Raw genomic sequence first — 22,499 nt, 5'->3', positions numbered from 1 at the left:
GTGTTCTTACCAAAAAGGGTGCTGAATTTTGTCAAATGCTTTTTCTGTGTCAATTGAAAGGATCATATGCTTTTTGTTCTTGTGCCAACATATATGGTGGATTACATTGATAGATTTGCCTATGTTGAACCATCCTTGCCTCTCTGAGATGAAGCCCACTTGGTCCTGATGAATTATTTTTTGATGTGCAGCTGAATTCAATTTACTAAGATTGTACTGAGAATTTTTGCATCTATGTCCATAAGGGATATTGAATAGAATGAATGTTTCTTTTTTAGTTGTGTCTTTTCCTGGCTTTGTTATCAAGGTGATATTGGCTTTGTAGAATGAGTTAGGAAGGATTTATTCCTTCCCAATGTTAAGGAATAATTTCTGAAGTATAAGTTATTCTTTCAGGTAAAATTTGGGTGTGAAATCATCTGGTCAAGGACTTCTTTATGTCAGAAGATTTTTTTTTTGAAAAAAATGAATCCATTGCTGCTTCAATATCAGTGCTTGATTTTGGTCTGCTGATTGAACCTAGGAAGGCTATATGCTTCTAAAAACTTGTCCATTTCCTCGGCATCTTTAAGACCATGAACATAGAGATTTTTATAGTATTCTGAGATGATACTTTGTATTTCTATGATATCGGGTGTAATTTTCTCTTTTTAATTTTTAATTGAGACCATTAAGATTCCCTCTCTTCTGCTTCTGATTAATCCAGCTAGAGGCTTGTTAATTTTGCTTATCTTTTCAAGAACCAACTTTTTACTTGATTAATCTACTGAATAGTTCTTTCATTCTCAACTTCATTTAGTTCTACTCTGATCTTGGTTATCTCTTTTCCTCAGCTAGGCTTGAAATTGGCCTATTCTTCTACCTATTCAAGAGAATCACTTTTTTTTTTTTTAAGAGACAGAGTCTCACTTTGTCACCCTTGGTAGAATGCCGTGGCGTTACAGCTCACAGCAATATCCAACTCCTGGGCTTAGGCGATTCTCTTGCCTCAGCCTACCGAGTAGCTGGGACTACAGGTGCCTGCATAATAGTCAGCTAGACAATCAACATTATTTAAAAAGTAAAAAAAAAACAACAATGGATTTTGATATGGACGTGGATGTTGTTATGGTAAAAAGGGAAGGCTTTATACACGCATTCGTAGGAATGCGAACTTGCTACTGTAGCCAATGCAAACACTCCACAGTATGGAGATTCCTCAAATAACTAAAAGTAGACCCACCCTTTGATTCAGCCATCCCGCTGCTGGGTATCTACCCAAAGGAAGAGAAGTCATTTTCTACAAAAGACACCTGTACCTGAATGTTTATCACATTAAAACTCATAATAACAAAGATATGAAATTACCCTAAGTGCCTATCAACTGATGAACAGATAAAGAAAATAAATGTGGTATACAAATACTATGGCATAATACTCAACCATAAAGAGGAACTAATGTCTTTTGCAGCAACTTGTATGAAAGTGGAGACCATTATCCTAAGTGAGGTATCTCGGGAATAGAAAAGCAGATACCATATGTTCTGACTTACAAGTGGGAGCCAAAGGAAGGATATATATGACCATGAAGAGCAATGAGGGACTTTGGCAACTAAGAAGAGGTGAGGATGGGGGAGGAGTGAGGGATAAAAATCTATTTATTAAGTACGATGTACACTATTCTGGTGATGAGGACACTAAAACCCTGACTTGCATAATATAATTTATCCCTGTGACGAAACCCACTTGCAAGCCCTGTGTTATTTGGGGAAAAAAAGTCTTTTAACAAAAGAAAAAAGTAAATAAAAATAACATTGAATTAATTCACAGAAATTTCATAATATATACCTTTCTTCCAAGCCAGTTCACATAAATTAGGTTATTAGGTTTTATTATGTCTTTGCTATATTTACCTGTAGAGGGAAAAGAAATCATTTTCCTTTACCCTTCTTCTGGTATATTCTCTCTCTCTCTCATTTATCTCTGCCTACCATCTATCGATCTGTTTAACTTCCTAGGTTCTCCGTGTATATAAACTTGGTAAGTATGTGCCACAAGTGGGGACTCGGGCAGAGTAAACAATAATACAGAGTTTATTTATGTTACATGCCATTTCTGTTTTATACTCACACATTCAAGCAGAAAAGATGATAAGAATTTTCTTCCTCCAACTATGAGATCCATCAGACCTGCTGGGTTCTTGAGAGACATGAGGATGCCCTCTGCAGGTCCTTACCAGTGCTGTGCTCCTGAAGCTGCCCCTCGGGGCACATGAGCTTACACTTCCATACTTCCTATCCTCAGTGTGGCTCAGTGGGGCCCTGCAAGTGGTTCTGCATAATAAGCTATCAGCAGATGTGGCTGCAGTGCTTCTAGAGGACGATCATTTATAGCCAGTTTGAGAGTCTTGGAAATTGTTTTTCCCATCTTAACATTTGAGATGGTTGTTCCTCCCTGAGTTAATAGGATGAGCAAAGTAGGTGAAAATATAGATTAAATAAGAAACAAAACATTGTTTTAAGCCAATAAGAATTTGTTGTCCTCAGCATACTGTGGGTTTCCTGCCTGATAACCTATTTCTTTAGAGTAATTCTTCTGGAATCTACTTTTTCTCCTATTGGTAGCCTGTGTTGGACAAGCAAGAAACGAATTAGAGCAACCCCCCACCCCTTGACCCCTCTCTCTTGGCAATAGTCTGAGTCTCCATCTTAGTTTTCTGTGGCATTTTTGAGGGTACATCTAACCTTCATACCTTCCTTTCTATTTGCTTCTACAGGCCCACAATGTCTCTTTAAAATTGAATATGTCTTAGACAAAGTCCCATAATGCCTAAAACCATACTCCTATTCAGTAAAATGGAAAGAAATATGACCCTACCATTCACCAAATTTCTTTGTAGCTTTTAATATCTTTTCCATTAACCTAACAAAAGTTTCCTGTTATCACTGCAGCCTGTTTTAGTTCCTTCAGCAATGGGAGGAGAGATAAGAGTATTTTCAGCTTTTCTCCCCCCAGATTTAATAAACACTCTTCTTCCCTCCTTCAGTCTTTCTAAGTCTAAATTAGCTCTCTCTTGTTGTTAGTTTGAGCTTGACAGCTTACTTGTCCTTGTACCTGGAAAAGGTGAAAGTCAAATGAAAATGGGCATAAGAGGAGCACAATGCATACCTTCTTGAACGTTTCCTATGTTTAGGAGAAAGCACGTCTTGACTTTTAAAAAATGCTGTTAGGAGGGAGACAAGATGGCGGACTGAAGCTGGCTTTCAACAGAGGCTCCCGTCCAGAAGGAGAGTTAAGGGACAGGAATTTAGTAAGTATCCTGGTGGACTTGAGCCACACCAAGAGAGAAGGTGGAAGAACGCACATCAACACCGCTGAGGCAAGCTGTGATCACAAGGACGCAAACAAAAGGTACAAAATCCACCACCAAGCGGACGGGAGTCCCCCTCCCCCATGAGACTAGCTCAAGAGCCCCACAATTAAACGGGCAGAAATTAAAGGCCCTCCCACTACACTCCACGGGAGAGACCTTCTAAAAACTGGACCTACCTCCCCTACTGGGGTGCTGTGGCGTTCTCCTGCAGGGCATAAAACTGAATAAAACTTTAAAAATCCTTTGCCAGCAACCCTGAATCCCCAACACTCCCCTCCTGCCCACTGAGGTCTGGAGGCCTGTCCCCCAGGAGTTCGGATTCTTGAGTGATTTCTCAAGGGGAGTGGACAGTCCCCGAGTTGCGACTGGTCAGCATTGACTCTGAGGCACGTGAGTGAGGAGAGGGCACCGGGCTGAGGGGGAGTCACGCCTCGGTGTCACTTCCCTGTGGTGTGGTGCAGCAGCCCTCTCCGTGCATCAATACGGCCAGGCATAAAACTGAATGAAACTCTAGCTTCCCCCCCCACTCTCACTCGGGGTCTGGGGGCCTGTCCCCCAGGAGTTTGGATCCTTGGGTGATTTCTCGAGGGGAGTGCACAGTGCCCGAGCCGTGACTGGTCAGCGCTGACTCTGAGACACGCGAGCGAGGAGAGGGCACCGAGCTGAGGGAGAGTCACTCCTCGGTGGCACTTCCCTGCGGTGCGGTGCAGCAGCCCTCCCTGGGCAACATTACGGCTGGGCACAAAACTGAATAAAACTCTAGCTTCCCCACTGAGCGCCCCTACTCTCACTTGGGGTCTGGAGGCCTATCCCCCAGGAGTTCGGATCCTTGGGTGATTTCTCGAGGGGAGTGCACAGTGCCTGAGCTGCGTCAGGCCAGCGCTGACTCTGAGACATGTGAGCGAGGAGAGGGCACTCTGCTGAGGGGAAATCAAGCCTTGGTGGCACTTCCCTGCGGTGCGGTGCAGCAGCCCTCCCCAGGCGGACAACAATACGGCTGGGCATAAAACTGAATGAAACTCTAGTTTCCCCCCACTCCCACTCGGGGTCTGGGGGGCCTGTCCCCCAAGAGTTCGGATTCTTGGGGGATCTCTCGAGGGGTGTGAACCTAGCATAAACTGCGGCTGCTCAGTGCTGACTCTGGGGTGCGAGACAGAGGAGAAAAGGGTCAGCTGAGTGCCCACACCAGAGCGGCAGTTCCCTGGAGGCAGAGCAACAGCCATTTTTTCTTTAACGCAGAACAGCTCACTTCTGGATATTCTGAGGCCACACCCCCTGTCTCCCTGGGCAACCAGAGGAGGCCACCGGTGAGCGGGGGATTTCTTGACACTGCTCACAAACCCGGGAAGCTTCCAGGGTGGGGCCGACCCAGAGAGGTGATTGGACGCAAACCTTCGGCAGCAAAGAGGACACAAACCTCTAGCAGCAAAGACGTTTGAACTCAGAACAGCCTGTCTTCTGTAGGCGATTTCAGCAGGAACAGAGACAGAACCCCGCAAAGTTGTCTGTTCTGTTCTGTTCTGTTAACAGCATCCATCAGGGACGGGGCTAAGCCTGAGTGAACACCTCCTTCCCATCACCTGCATCAAGCACTCAAAGATGTCAGGCCCCATCTCCTCCTGCTAAATAGCGGCAGTCTGCGGGGGCCTGGCAGACTTCCTTGCAATTCAGGCAGGTGCAAACCCCTGGAGTGTCTGTTCACTGCAGGCAACTGGGTTAGCCATCTGCAGAGATACCAGTGACTGGGTCCAATGGAGGGGCAAAGTGGGGAAGGAGACGTCAACCTTCCCAGACTGCTCTGTTTGCTGGGTGGCTCCTCCTGAATCCACGCTGCACTGGGATGAGCCATGTCAGAGGAGTCACCAGGCCCCTGTGATCCAGTTCCCAGAGACCTCTTGAACTCTCCCACCCGAGACAGGGGCCAATTGAGACAGCTGATTTGGACCTTTTGAACTGGGCTAATAGACTGAGGACTTTTCAGGCGGTGCCCTGGGTGTGCGGTTGTAGGAAGGTTTGATTCTCCTTTTCCAACTGGGGCCAGAGGGGGGCAGGCGGGGTGACTTAATTGCTGATTTTTCCACACAGCTGAGACTTCAAGCCAGAGTAGAAGTTGCAATAGGATCGAACAGAAACCAGCTGAAAACAAGACAGAACCACTTAACTCCACCACACAAGACAGGGCCCCAGTTTCTCAGGCCACAACACTGTACGGGCCCTTGATAAAGCCCCAGGGGAAAAATCAAAGGGAGTAAAATAACCATGGGGCGGAATCAGCAGAAAAACTCTGGTAACATGAATAACCAGAATAGATCAACCCCCCCAAGAAAAGATACGGCAGATGTGATTGAAGATCCTATTCATAAACAACTGGCTGAGATGTCAGAAATCGAATTCAGAATTTGGATTGCAGACAAGATTAATAAAATGGAATTAGGAATTCGAGGAGAAATTCAAAAGTTGTCTCAAGAATTTAACGAATTTAAAGACAAAACCACCAAAGACTTAGACACACTCAAGCAAGAATTTGCAGCCCTCAAAGATATGAAAAATACAGTAGAATCCCTCAGCAACAGAATGGAGCAAGCAGAAGAAAGGATTTCTGACATTAAAGATAAAGTCTTCGAACGCTCCCAATCTCTCAAAGAGGAAGAGAAATGAAGAGCAAAAACGGATCACTCACTCACAGAGCTCTCAGATAATTTGAAAAAAAGCAATATACAAATTATTGGGATTTCTGAGAATGATGAAGTGGCCTCGAAGGGCACAGAGGGCCTTCTGCATGAAATTATGAAAGAAAATTTTCCAGACATGCCTAGAGAATCTGAAATTCAGATAGCAGACAGCTTCAGAACCCCAGCACAATTCAACCCCAATAAGTCATCCCCCAGACATATCATAATTAGCTTCACTAAAGTTAACATGAAAGAGAAGATTCTCAAAGCAGCCCGGTGAAAGAAAACTATTACGTACAAAGGTAAGAATATTAGAATAACTGCAGATCTCTCTGCTGAAACTTTTCAAGCCAGAAGAGGGTGGTCATCAACTTTTAATCTCCTAAAGCAAAATAACTTTCAACCCAGGATCTTGTATCCAGCTAAACTGAGTTTCATCTATGATGGAGAAATTAAATACTTCAATGACATTCCTATGTTGAAAAAATTTGCCATAAGTAAACCAGCTGTTCAGGATATTCTCAGACCTATCCTCCACAATGACCAACCCAATCCTATACCACAAAAGTAAACTCACTCAGAAACTTCGGATCAAACTCCAACTTCCACACTGGCGAAAGGATTAAAAATGTCCACTGGACCTTTGAAAAACTTGATACCCAAAATTCCACCAGACTTATCAATACTCTCCATCAATGTGAATGGCTTAAACTGTCCTCTAAAGAGGCATAGGTTAGCTGACTGGATACAAAAACTCAAGCCAGATATTTGTTGCATACAAGAGTCACATCTTAACTTAAAAGACAAATATAGACTCAGGGTGAAAGGATGGTCATCCATATTTCAGGCAAATGGTAATCAGAAAAAAGCAGGTGTTGCAATTTTATTTGCAGATACAGTAGGGTTTAAACCATCAAAAGTAAGGAAGGACAAGAATGGTCACTTCATATTTGTTAAGGGTAATACTCAACATGATGAGATCTCAATTATTAATATCTATGCACCCAACCAGAATGCACCTCAATTTATAAGAGAAACTCTAACAGACATGAGTAACTTGATTTCCTCCAGCTGCATAATCGTCAGAGATTTCAACACTCCTTTGGCAGTTTTGGATCGATCCTCCAGCAAGAAGCTGAGCAAAGAAATCTTAGATTTAAACGTAACCATCCAATATTTAGTTTAGCAGACATCTACAGAACATTTCATCCCAACAAAACTGAATACAAATACTTCTCATCAGCCCACAGAACTTACTCCAAAACTGACCACATTTTAGGTCACAAGTCTAACCTCAGTAAATTTAAAGGAATAGAAATTATTCCATGCATCTTCTTGGACCATCATGGAATAAAACTTGAATTGAGTAACAACAGGAATCTGCATACTCATACAAAAACATGGAAGTTAAATAACCTTATGCTGAATGATAGCTGGGTCAGAGATGAGATTAAGAAAGAAATCGCCAATTTTTTGGAACAAAACGACAATGAAGACACAAACTATCAGAACCTCTGGGACACCACAAAGGCAGTTCTAAGAGGGAAATTTATAGCACTGCAAGCCTTCCTCAAGAGAACGGAAAAAGAGGAAGTTAACAACTTAATGGGACATCTCAAGCAACTGGAAAAGGAAGAACATTCCAACCCCAAACCCAGTAGAAGAAAAGAAATAACCAAAATTAGAGCAGAATTAAATGAAATTGAAAACAAAAGAATAATACAACAGATCAATAAATCAAAAAGCTGGTTTTTTGAAAAGGTCAATAAAATAGATAAACTTAATATCATCAATCAGAAACAACAAAGACGAAATAACAACAGACTCATCAGAAATCCAAAAAATCCTTAATGAATATTACAAGAAACTTTATTCTCAGAAATATGAAAATCTGAAGGAAATTGACCAATACTTGGAAGCACGCCACCTTCCAAGACTTAACCAGAATCAAGTGGAAATGTTGAACAGACCCATATCAAGTTCAGAAATAGCATCAACTATACAAAACCTCCCTAAAAAGAAAAGCCCGGGACCAGATGGTTTCACGTCAGAATTCTACCAAACCTTTAAAGAGGAATTAGTACCTATATTACTCAACCTGTTCCAAAATGTAGAAAAAGAAGACTACCCAACACGTTCTATGAAGCAAACATCACCCTGATCCCCAAACCAGGAAAAGACCCAACAAGAAAAGAAAATTATAGACCGATATCACTAATGAATATAGATGCAAAAATATTCAACAAGATCCTAACAAACAGAATCCAGCAACACATCAAACAAATTATACATCATGACCAAGTTGGTTTTATCCCAGGGTGTCAAGGCTGGTTCAATATATGTAAATCTATAAATGTAATGCAGCACATAAATAAATTAAAAAACAAAGACCATATGATTCTCTCAATTGATGCAGAAAAAGCTTTTGATAATATCCAGCATCCCTTCATGATCAGAACACTCAAGAAAATTGGTCTAGAAGGGACTTTTCTTAAACTGATAGAGGCCATCTACAGCAAACCCACAGCCAATATCGTATTGAATGGAGTTAAATTGGAATCATTTCCACTCAGATCAGGAACCAGACAAGGCTGCCCATTGTCTCCATTGCTTTTCAACATTGTAATGGAAGTTTTAGCCACCGCAATTAGGGAAGAAAAGGCGATCAAGGGTATCCATATAGGGTCAGAAGAGATCAAACTTTCGCTCTTCACAGATGATATGATTGTGTATCTGGAAAACACTAGGGACTCTACTACAAAACTCCTAGAAGTGATCAAGGAATACAGCAGCATCTCAGGTTACAAAATCAACATCCATAAATTGGTAGCCTTTATATACACCAACAACAGTCAAGTTGAAAAAGCAGTTAAGGACTCTATCCCATTCACAGTAGTGCCAAAGAAGATGAAATATTTGGGAATTTACCTAACAAAAGATGTGAAAGATCTCTATAAAGAGAACTATGAAACTCTAAGAAAAGAAATAGCTGAAAATGTTAACAAATGGAAAAACATACCATGCTCATGGCTGGGAAGAATCAACATTATCAAAATGTCCATACTACCCAAAGCAATATATAATTTCAACGCACTCCCTATTAAAGTTCCACTGTCATATTTTAAAGATCTTGAAAAAACAATACTTCGTTTTATATGGAATCAGAAAAAACCTCGAATAGCCAAGACATTACTCAGAAATAAAAACAAAACAGGAGGAATCACACTACCAGACCTCAGACTTTACTACAAATTGATAGTGATCAAAACAGCATGGTATTGGCACAAAAACAGAGAAGTAGATATCTGGAACAGAATAGAGAACCAAGAGATGAACCCAGCTACTTACCGCTATTTGATTTTTGACAAGCCAATTAAAAAAATTCAGTGGGGAAAAGATTCCCTATTTAACAAATGGTGCTGGGTGAACTGGCTGGCAACCTGCAGAAGACTGAAATTGGACCCACATCTTTCACCATTAACTAAGATAGACTCTCATTGGATTAAAGATTTAAACTTAATACATGAAACTATAAAAATACTAGAGGAGAATGCAGGGAAAACCCTTGAAGAATTTGGTCTGGGTGAGTATCTCATGAGGAGAACCCCCCAGGCAATTGAAGCAGCTTCAAAAATACACTACTGGGACTTGATCAAACTAAAAAGCTTCTGCACAGCTAAGAACACTGTAAGTAAAGCAAACAAACAGCCCTCAGAATGGGAGAAGACATTTGCAGGGTATATCTCTGACAAAGGTTTAATAACCAGAATCCACAGAGAACTCAAATGTATCAGCAAGAAAAAAACAAGGGATCCCATCGCAGGCTGGGCAAGGGATTTGAAGAGAAACTTCTCTGAAGAAGACAGGTGCACGGCCTTCAGACATATGAAAAAATGCTCATCATCTTTAATCATCAGAGAAATGCAAATCAAAACTACTTTGAGATATCATCTACCTGCAGTGAGACTAGCCTATATCACAAAATCTCAAGACCAGAGATGTTGGCGTGGATGCGGAGAAAAGGGAACACTTCTGCACTGCTGGTGGGAATGCAAATTAATACATTCCTTTTGGAAAGATATATGGAGAACACTCAGAGATCTAAAAATAGATCTGCCATTCAATCCTGTAATCCCTGTGCTGGGCATATACCCAGAAGACCAAAAATCACAACATAACAAAGATATTTGTACCAGAATGTTTATTGCAGCCCAATTCATAATTGCTAAGTCATGGAAAAAGCCCAAGTGCCCATCGATCCACAAATGGATTAATAAATTGTGGTATATATACACCATGGAATACTATGCAGCCTTAAAGAAAGATGGAGACTTTACCTCTTTCATGTTTACATGGACGGAGCTGGAACATATTCTTCTTAGTAAAGTATCCCAAGAATGGAAGAAAAAGTACCCAATGTACTCAGCCCTACTATGAAACTAATTTGGGGCTCTCACATGAAAGCTATAACCCAGTTACAACCTAACAATAGGGGGAAGTGGGAAAGGGGGGGTGGTGGGTAAAGGGAGGGGGATCGGTGGGATCACACCTGTGGTGCATCTTACAGGGGTATTTGCGAAACTTGGTAAATGTAGAATGTAAATGTTTTGGCACAGTAACTGAGATAACACCGGAAACCATTGTGATAAAAATGTGTCAAATGGTCTATGAAGCGAGTGTATGATGCCCCATGATCATATCAATGTATACAGTTATGATTTAATAAAAAAATAAATAAAAAATAAAAAAATAATAAAAAAGGCTGTTAGAATTTGTATTCACACTCACACAGTTCTCATTGGACCTAAGGGATTTGGAGGATGATAGCCTGTAGATTTTATGATTCCAGAAGGTATCTATGTCTATAAGTTGACAGGAAGGCTAACAAGAGCCTTTTTTCCCCTACTCCTTCCATTAAGCTTGAACTAAGTGACCCAACAGAGACTAATGAAAGCATAGAGCAGAAAGGAAAGAGGTTAGGGTTATGAGCCACAGGTAGTGAATGGAGAAGGGGTAACATCCGTACGAAGTCTGCAGTTTCAAAGTTTTCACTGGCCACAGTGTCAGCATTGATATGTTTTTATTTAGGAAATTCAAGGTTGGAACATTTTTTTAATTTCTGAGGATAAGACTATTTCTTCAGAGTATGTTATTCTTTCCGTTGTGGTTTCATTTTTGTTTTGTTTTGTTTTAAATAATCCATTTTATGCAGGGCCAGAGTTCCAAAATCATTATTTATTTATTTTTTTCTGGAAAAGGATTGTGAATAAGTACAATGAAATAGTCCTTATACCTCTGATTGACAGGTTGAAGTGCTGGGAGTCCTCAGCTGAAAAACACGGCAAGGCTCCAGTTTGGCTCAGGGATGACTGAACAGCCACAATGGCAACTGATGGCTTGGTTGCTCTAAGTTTGTCATCCTTATTCTAGAAAGTACTTAAGTAATAATCTCTCTATCTTGTACTTTGAACAACAAAAGGGAATATGTTTTATTCTCAAAATACAGTTGCCAAGCTTTGCTTTAACATCATCTCCAAACAAAGTCCCAGTTGGACATTCTCATCTCTCACAAAGTTTTGAGTCCAGACCTTTTGAAATCTAAACTGCAAAGTGACATTGTGTAGTAGACTGTTTTTAAGGATTTTTTTTTAGGAGAGTTTGTTTGTTTGTGTTTACTTAAATCTCTCACAGATCTCTAGTGACAAAGAATCAACAAGTGGAACTATCTTTTTTAAAGCGGGACCTGTGAGCCAATAAAAAATCCCTTAGACTCTTTGACTTACCCTTTGACCCCTCTGAGGATACACAGGGCTTTACCAGAGGCCACTGAACCCACTGGAAGTGACATTTGAGTCAGATTGACCTGGAATCTTGTCTCATTGCATTCTAGCTAAATAACCTCAGTTAAATTATTAGCCCATCTAAGTAAGCTCTGTATTATCTATTAGACAGTGATAATAGCCCTCAGCTTGCAAATTTATTGTGAGATCAAATTAATAGCAGAGAATAGTAGAAGCTCAACAAAAATTATTTCAATGTCCTTCCCTGCTTGAAGCTAAATCCAGCTCAATAAACCAAATTCTTTAGAACAGGGATCAAAAGTGATTTGTAGCCATCATCTTTCAATGTTTTTGTAGATTACTCTGGAGATTATTGTGAACATTTTAAAGTTACTTTGCTGTTGCCCAAATCAGCCCTGTTTTTGTGTCTTTTCTATCCTCTCTCACTCATCTGAGAAACAATAAATAAAATATTTCTCCTATATTTATTTTTGCTGAATTCTCATTAATGGTAAGACATTGCTGTTATAAATAAAAATATTTAATCCAAATAACTAACACCACAGTTTTCAGACTACACTGCTGGATATCATGTAGCCTGCTTATTTGTTTAATAAACAGTGTTCAGTATGTGGGTAGACAATTACCTAATGTATGTTTTGGGACTTTTCTTCTTTATATGTGATTTGCTTAGAACTTCTTTTGTATATCCACACCACTTCCATAAGTTTCCAAGATTATACATTGTTACGGCATGTGTACATATGTTTTTTATGTAAAAAAGGGTCACTAAAAATATAAAATTATAGTTTAAAGTTCTTTTCTCCAGACAAAACTAGTACAATAAGTAATAGAATGCTATTTGCAAAGCCTGTCATTTTGATTTTCCCTCTATGCCTTGGACTACAAGGTTGTAATATTTTTTCTATTTTCTATTTTTCTTTTATCTTGGCCTATTCTTGGAACTTTTGTCAGTCATTATTGCGGGTTATTTAATTTTCAGCTTCCTATGTCTTTGCAATATTCATTTGACTCTTTATCTACAGAGGGTGCCAAAGTATGCATACATTTTTTTAAGAAAGGAAAGAATTGTATTAAAATTCTTTTTTTTTTTTTTTTTTGAGACAGAGTCTCACTATGTCGCTCTCAGTAGAGAGCCATAGTGTCATAGCTCACAACAACCTCCAGCTCTTGGGCTCAAGCGATTCTCTTGCCTCAGCCTCCCAATTAGCTGGGACCATAGGTGCCCGCCACAAAGCCTGGCTATCTTTTGTTGCAGTTGTCATTGTTGTTTAGTAGGCCTGGGCCACACTTGAAACCACCATCTTTGGTATATGTGGCTGGTGCCCTTCTCACTGAGCTACGGGTGCCAAGCCCAAATTCTAATACTCCATATATACCAATAACAAATGATGAATGCAAGGCACATTGAGCACCTCTTGAAATAGTAGAAGTCAAATGTGACTTGAGTATTACAAATTTAATAGTTTTTTCCTTTCCTAAAGTGGGTACATACTTTTTTACACCCTCTATATACTCTGCTTTTCAGTAGCCTCACCTCCCTAATGTTATTGCTTAAGTGTAAAAAATTGGAGAAGGAGGTTTAATGAAGACAGCCAGTAACTCCTAGATGGATCTTAAAAAATAAATTGCTGACTTATTTATTTATAGTCTTACCATAGAGTGTTTTTCATGAGACTAGCTCTTGAAAACCTCCATCTTCTTTTTTTTTTCTAGACAGCGTCTTACTCTGTCACTCTGGCAGAGGGCAATGGTGTCATCATAGCTGCCAGCAATCTCAAACTCCTGAGTTCAAGTGATCCTCTTGCCTTAGCCTCCTGAGTAGCTGGGACTACAGGTGCACACCACCATGCCTGGCTAGTTTTTCCTTTTTTTCCCTTTTCTTTTGAGTAGGTCTTGTTCTTCTTCAGGCTGGTCTCAAATTCCTGAGCTCAAGTGATCCACCTGCCTTGACCTCCCAGAGTGCTACAATTATAGGTGTGAGCCACCATGCCTGGCCAGTTCCATCTTTTTAAAAACAGGGACAGACTAGAACAATTTTCTGTAAATAACTTTTAAAAAAGTGTATCTATCTTCTTTTTTAAGCAATAGAATATTTTGATCTAATTGCCTACTTGATGAAAGCATACCTTTTGATGTTCTTCTTTTGTTATCAAGGGGAAGCACTTCCATGAAGAGGATTTAAAGAGACATTGGTGGCCACAGTGCTTGCAATATGAAATAAAATATCTCTTACATGTAATGCCTAAGCAGGCTGAGTTTAATAAGACGTTCCCAGCTTCTCAGATGACCAGGGAAAATACAATTAAAAGAAAAAACTGGACTTAGAATAACATTATGTGATTGGAAAGATCTAAAATGAGCAATTTTAGCCACCAAAATCAAGTTTACATTCCTCACTCATTAGCTAAATATCTAGGAAAGATCTTGACATTCTAGTGCAAGTAGTTACTTGAAAGTAGACAAATTTCTTTGAGTACATATTTAGATTAAGAAAATTAATGAGTATGTTTTATAGAAAATTATTTTCCCTGTGACATATAATTTAATGGAGGAAAAGTATTCTCTAGAAAAATAAACTCAAGGGAACACAGCTGGAATTCTTACAGATTATAAATGAAGTGCCTGAAGGTAGCCTTAATGTATTTTGCTAAATGTTTGCAAGGCGTTGCCAGCAGGTCTCCACATCTTTGAACTAAAACACACCAAGTTTATTAAGGAAACTCAAAGTAGATCCAAGCTGGCACAGCATTTCCGGACCATGTGATCCAATGAATTAAACTTCAGTCATCACTTCCTAAACAAAGTGGAGCTGAGGTTCTCATGTGGGCAAAATTTCTTCATCTCAGTGCCGAGGGCTGCCTTTGAAAAGCCCCATGATGGGGCTCCTGGGAGTTTTGATTTGAGAATCATAGGAAATGTTTTTTCCATCTTCTAATAAAATTCAAAGTTTTATAATATGACCACTCAAACTTTCTATAACTGCTTTGCTTTAATAACTTGTACAGAGGGGTGAATAACTTACAGTGTAGAATGAAAAAGGTGTGCGTGTGTGTGTACATGTACATGTAAAAAAGTATTTGCAAGAAACTTATATTAGTAAATAGAGAACTTTTTCAATACCTCAGACATGTAGTAGAGATGAGTCATACTTAATTAAGGAGCATGCTGTTTACAAAATTATCCTGAAAAGAGGAAAGTATTTTGGTTGAGTAGTTCTACTTGGCTAAAACACAGATGAGTTTTTTATTATCAGTTTAGAAACATCTGAGAAAGTCTTTTTTCAAAATTTTAAAGTTACTATATTATCGTTATTTCACAGGAACTGTTTTTCTTTTTTCCCAATATATGTGAACTAATATTTAAGTATTTTAGAAAAAAATCTTGGGTCTTTGAGTCAGGAGACCAGTTTGCCATTAAAAAAAAATCCCTTTTAAACTTGTGACTTTTACTTGTACCCTTAGTATTAGGAACTTCAACCACTTTATAGATTTTAACAGCCTGAAACCATTCGATGAATGAGTTGTATATACTTTTTTAGATTAGAAAAATATTAAGTCAATTTTACACTAAGTAATGATAGAATATCATAAATGACGAAAGACAGTACTCTTCTATAAAATTTTGATCCTACATCCCTTTAAGTCATCTATTTTGAGTCTGCACAATTAATATACATAGTCACTTACTTATATATCACATTACAAAATAAACAATAAAGGGATAAGAATGAAACAGCGTTTTCTCATACCTAAAGAAATGTACAGTCATCTCTCAGTATCTGTGGGGGACTGGTTCCAGGTCCCCCACAAATACCAAAATCCACGGATCCACAAGTCTCTCATATGTAATGGTATTATATTTGCAAATAACCTACACACATCCTCCTGTACACTTTAAATCTTCTCAAGATTACTTATTATACATAATCCTATTATGCGATGTAATTACCATATTTTGCCATGTGTAACATGCTTTTGTGCAGAATGTGCACATCCATACTTGGCCCAAACTTTCAAGAAAAAATCCTTATGTTTAATATTTTCAATTCAAATTTTTATTTGTTTCTGTTTAAGTCCTTTTTTTTTGTATTATAAAGACATTTCCTCCCCCCTTTTCTTTTTTCATTGTTGGGGATTCATCGAAGGTACAAGAAACCAGGTTATACTGATTGCATTTGTTAGGTAAAGTCCCTCTTTTCACATTTTTTAAACATAATATGGTATAAGAGAGAGCTACACTTTTAACACATAAGCACAAATAAAAGAATTAAAAACACTTATACAAATAGGGAATTAATACTATCTATGCGCTACGCGCATCCTCATTTTCCTCTATAAAATTTGGGCAAAGATTACACATTATACAAAGCAAATTTGGTAATTTTTATAATGCAGTATTTTAAAAGATTTGCATTATTTGTATTGTCATATAATTTTTGTTTGCTTATTTTTCAATTATTTTCCATCTGACATTGGTTGGATGAGGAAACTATAGATTCAGAGGGCCAACTGTGTACAATCACCAAAAAATGGAAAATAAAGATATATTTAATGTAGCTGTTTCTTTTATTTCACATTTATTCCATGATACTAGAGAGCCCCTCTGGGATAGGGGGACATGCCTCAACCAGGTGAAGCATCATGGTGGGGAGATAGATACTCCCCCATCCCTTACGGCGGCCCTCAACACTCAGTGCATGTCAGAACCACCAGTGTGTTTTTAAAAACATGGATGCCTGGGCAGCGCCTGTGGCTCAGAGGAGTAGGGTGCTGGCCCTATATGCAGGAGGTGATGGGTTCAAACCCAGCCTCGGCCAAAAACTGTGGGAAAAAAAAACAAAAACCAACAATGGATGCCTTGGCTCTTAATTAAGGATCTGGTTTCAATCAATCAGTTTTGTGGGAGGAATGTCTAGGCATTGATAGTTTTAAAAGATCCTCCCAGGTGAAGCTGGTATACAGCAGGTGCTGGGGACGACTACCCTGGCCCCTTCTTTGGGCATGAATGGAAATTCCCAGCAGGTGCTGTGGTGCCCAACTGGAGATCCTCGTGGGCCAATGCAGCGTCTGAGAGGACACAGTGGAAGCGGGGACCTGTCTGGTTAGGACCACAGTGCCCTGGGAAGGGATTCATTGGAATCAGAAGCAGCCACACCCCGCTGTCTAACATGGTGTTGTCCAGCAGATGTGCTTCTGAGAATGAAGGCAGCACTGGTCCAAGAGCTCTGGTATGTTCTCAGGATTATAAGGCAGTGACTGAGATCCTGAGGGAGCAGGCAAGAACAAGGACTATCTGTTGGAACTACAAATATTATGTTATTTCTGTCATTAAGCCTGGAAGGTGCTTAGGGAAACTCAAGTTACAGCAAAAAATTAACAATAAGCAACTTTTAAATAAAGCTTCACAATTCACAAAGATGATATAGATATAGATGTATCTATAGTGTTACTTAATTCACACACTATCTCTGGGAGGTAGTAGGTATTAGTTTTGTTTTACACAAGGAAACAATAAGGTTTAGAAATGTTAAATATTTGTTCACGTTTATACAATGTTAAAGGGCAGAATCATAGCACAACTTAGGTCTCTGAGCTCTCAAATTTTTTTCTTTCTCACCAAAACTTGAACTAGTAGAAAGTGTTTGGTGATGCATAGAGGAGAATTCCTATGAATTTATGAGTTATTCACTTGTTTAGAAATAGAATGAATCTCTGGGAACGTGCTGGTTTTGCTCTCCACCACAGCCAGAGCTGATGATCAGCCACACCAGTCGTTAAATGCTGAAACGCCTCCTGCTCGTTTAGTAAATACTGTTCTGAGCTACCAATCCTTCTACCACCACAACTCTTATGACCCTAATTCCTCCCTCACAACTACCTAGGCCTTGTGACGATCCAACAACGAAAGGTACCCCCTGTCCTCGTTTTGTGCTATGAACCAGAGTGAGTGCCTGGGTTATTAAATATGTGATTGCTTAATATCAGAAGTATTACTTTTCCCCATGGCTATTCATTTTCAAATTCAGGTGCTTTATACATTAATTTCATTGATAATAATAGGCTATGGAGAAGGGATCAGCAAAACATTGATCCATCAATGGAGTCAACGGCTCATTCTATCTATGATCAAATCATTTGGATTCTGCCTCTTTCATCCTTCTTTTCTGTATCTCCTCCTTCACCCCAACCATCGCTGCCTTTAAGTCAGTCTTCTGCCATCTTTTGCTTAGACTCCTGCTGTGTGGTTCCTGCCTCTTACCAGTGCCTTCCAGATTCTTCTGATACTCCCCTCAGGCCCTTAGCTAAAATTCAAATCTGATGGCTTCCCTCACCATTTATTTATTTATTTGAGACAAGAGTCTCACTCTATCATCCCTGTACAGAGTGCTGTGGCATCATAGCTCACAGCAACCTCAAACTTATTGGCTCAAGCGATCCTCTTGCCTCAGCCTCCCCAGTAGCTGGGACTAAAGGTTCTCACCACAAAACCCAGCTAGTTTGTGGTATTTTTAGTGGAAATGGGGGTCTCACTCTTGCACAGGTTGGTCTCAAACTCCTGAACTCAAGCAATCCACCCACCTGGGCCTGACAAAGTGCTAGGATTACAGGTGTAAGGCATTTTACCGGGTGCTTTTTATTTTTTTATTAACATTTGCCTTTTATAAATAGGATTTTGTTTATACCAAAATGCAAGGTTTTCCCTACTCTGCTTCATGCTTTTCTCTCCAGCTTCATCTCACTGAACCCAGCTCTGCCTGTATCTTAAGCTCACATCACAAGGAAATAACCAGAGTTCCCCAAATGTGCCATAATGCTGTTTCCCATAATTGTGCCTTGACTCAAGCCATGGCCCTTCATGCACCTACCCAATCTTTTCTTCCCATTGAATGCCAGCGCATTATCTAGATTAAACCTCACCTTCTCCACTGATCAACACCCCTCCTGGCCCTACCCAAGTTTCAACCACTCCCTCTTTTGTGAACCCTTGTCCTCTCTATATATTTCTTCTACAGCAGCTCAAAGCTTCATGACATTGACTTGTTTACGTGTCCCCACTGTCCTTTTAAACTGCATATACTCTTTGAGGGATTGCATCCTGTCTCATCAGGCTTATCACCAGCACCCCAAACAGTGTCTGACATACCAGGTATTAGCACTTATCAAATAAATGCCTTAATTTATTAACTCCCACCTGTGATTCACAGGCTCTGTCTAAAATATAACTTAGAGTTTCTAAATAAAAAAAAAGTTAAGTAAAAAGTCTGACAAAAAGTTTTTCGTTTCTTTTTCAAATGTCTGAAATAAGAGATGATGATATATCTACAAATGTCAGTTGGCAGACACTGCTAAGTGTTGTTTTTCAAAGCAGTCAGAATCCTGAATCCAGAACATATGCCTGCCAGCAAACTATAAATGAGTATTTTCATACTGTAGACAATAGATTATTTGGAGCTAGATAATCTCTGCAAATATGAAACCATCATTTTAAACAAGAAAAGAACTTGCACTAGGTGGGTTCTGGCAAATTTCTCTCATATTATATTGAGAGGGATTTTAAGCATCACTTTGGTATTTAAATAGTTAGAAGCACATTACTGTTTTGGTTATTAGTCTCTTGCCATAATGTTTTTCATTAAAGGAATTTTTCCTATAAGAAAAATTGCCAAATGAAATTTGAAAATGGGTTCTACACACCAAGAGTCTGGGGAAAGCTTCACAGCAGGAGGAAAGAAAAGGACAAGAGTAAACATTTTCCTACTTCTTAAATGAGTCAGGGAATTCCCATTTTTTAAATTATGAAGGAGGGGAAAAGAAGCAAACTTTACTTTGTAAGTGTCTGACCAAACATAAGCATTTATAGTTTGTTTTTAAATATTCTTAATTGCTAAGATATAAACTCAACATTTCAAAAGTCTCTGCATTATTTATCCAGTCTTATAACCTTGAAGCAAACAGACTGTACCAAAGCATGAACTATTTTTTAAGTGAGCTAATATCTGTGGAATTCTTTCCCTAAAGGATTTCAAGGTTAAGGGCGATGCTCTAGATGGATTTTGAAGAAGATGGAGTCTAGTGTCTGCTCCACGGTACAAGGAACCAAGATCAACTCATTTCTAATCCTTCCACTGAAGGCACTGAAGGGAACATATAACTTCTCTTACACTCAAAATGCAAAACTACAAAGAATAAGTCACACATAAGGCTCTATAGGCAAGAAGTATGTACCTACGAACACATGTGAAATTTGACAGTGTGATATGACTTTTAGGTTAAAATAAGAATAAAAAAGATGTTAACTTTCTAAATTAAAAGGCATATCCATAATTTTCTATGAGTTATAACCAACTCCTATACATAATTTCAAGGAATTTAGAGTTTTATAATATGTCCTTTATTGTTACTTGGACGAACAAGGCAGTTGGTGAGAACACAGAAGGAGTGGGAGACTAGAGAACTGAAACTCTGTTACTTATCAACAGCAATAGGGGCAGATGCCAGGAGTAAGGATAGTTCAGAGGGACTGTATTTAAAAACAGAGACAAGGTGAGGATGGCTTTAGTTTACAGAATTACCACACTCACTATTATCACTATTAGTGACTATTTCCTGTACTAATTTCTGTATTCAAGCCAGACTCACACACCAACTGGTTGGTTCTTTGGATTCAGAGTCTCTCTCTCTCTCAAATGTAACCTAGAGCTTCTAAATGTAAAAAAGAAATAGATTACAAGACCTGACAAAAGTCCCCCCAACGTTTGCCTTGTTTTATATATCTTACAAAGGCATTGGAATTAAATCATTTTTATACATAATCTGGTAAGCAAAGTTAATTAGAAGAAATAAAGTTATATGACTTTATTGGTACTATTATGAAAATTTATTTATTGGTACTATTTTGAAAATTCCAGAATGTATGGTGGTATATATTTTTAAATTATTTTCACAAAACTTTGACAATTTCTATCCATGCTTTAGACCATGCTGTCAATGGTTTCTCCCCAGCTAATAAAATATGAAAACCACCCTTTTCACTCTTTTTGTAGAAACTGCTGATAGTTGGACTTAGATGATACCGTATTAATATAATGCACTGTTAAGAGGCAGAGTTTCTTCACTCCTCTACTACTGAAACTTGAACATAAAAACTGGCATTCTTTATAAATTGATTATGAAAGACACACATTGTAATACCCATTCAGTTTCAATTTAAACACTTGAATTTTTATGAAAAAAGCATGTTTTCTACAAGTGATTCTATTAAGACCAACTGTAGCGTACAGCTCAGATGATGTGTTTTAAATAGCACAGTAACTAGGCATCAGGCCTGATTTTGACACTTGCTTGAATGCTGCTTCTTCCTCAGTAACCTCTCTGAGCCTCTGTTTTATCATTTGTAAAATGAGAATAATACTACACACCCAATTTCCCTTGAGGGCAGCTGAGAGGATCACTTTAGCCAATGAACATAAAAACCTGTTGATAAGGATGTTGGTGTTCCAATTCAGAACCGGGGGGAGGCCTAGTCATGATCCAGCGGCTGGGGGCAGAATGCTGCAGTTTAGCCCTGTTGTCTCCCCCATACTCTCAGCTTCTTATAGACTTTGAGCCAGAAGCTGGCTCAGCTTTCTTCCTTTCACGAAGGCAGGAGCCACGTTCCAGCCTCTAGCTGGCTAGCTGGAGGAGTAAGTGTTCCTGCTGTCTTCTTGCATGGAGCCCTGTTGGGCCTTTTACCTGAAGGGCTTAACTCCTGCCTATGGTTATCTGTCTGTGGCTTTGTCCCTGCTCTGTTGTATTTCTGTTCAGTAAAAATGCTGGCCTTGGTTTTGAGATGGGATAGGTTTTTTAGTCTTTCTGTTACCAATCTACATATGTGTTTGGAAGAGAGAATGTGCATCAAAACCTGAACTTACACTGCCAGGTTGACTAGAAGGCTTTATTGGTGAAAGTATCTCATAAACTGTAAGATTCTGTACAAACACATATATACGATGTTATGCTGATGTGTATAAGAAAGAAAACCTAAGGTTTATCTTTTTCACCAGCCATTCCTGAGAATATTTGACAGATCAGAGTCTAAGACACTTCTTTTAAATTTTTTTTTATTTTATTAGATCATAACTGTGTATATTATTGTATTTATGGGGTATAATGTGTTGATTTTATGTACCACTTGGAATGTTTACATCAAACTGGTTAACATTATCATTGACCTCACTTATTTAATTGTTGTGTTTAGACATTTCTACTCTACTATTAGTATATTTGACATGTATGCTTGCAACATGCAAAATAGGTGAGGTTCCACTGATTACCCTCCCTCCACCTGTCCTCCCTTCTCTTCTTCTTTCTGGACTATAATTGTGTTTTATCTTTTGTCTGAAAGTGTGGGTAATTATTGATATTGATTTCATAATAGTAGTGAATATATTGGATATTTTTTTCCCCATTCTTGAGATACTTTACTAAGAAGAATATGATCCAGCTCCATCCATATAAACTTAAAAGAGGTAAAGTCTCCATTTTTTTATGGCTGCACAATATTCCAGGGTATACATATACCACAATTTGTTAGTCCATTCATGCGTCGATGAGCACTTGGACTGCTTCCATGACTTGGCAATTATGAATTGGGCTGCAATAAACATTCTCAGGCAAATGTAAATAACTTTAC

Source organism: Nycticebus coucang, chromosome 8 (assembly GCF_027406575.1).
Source record: "Nycticebus coucang isolate mNycCou1 chromosome 8, mNycCou1.pri, whole genome shotgun sequence".
Lineage (NCBI taxonomy): Eukaryota > Metazoa > Chordata > Mammalia > Primates > Lorisidae > Nycticebus > Nycticebus coucang.
Note: the sequence above shows the minus strand (reverse complement) of the source record.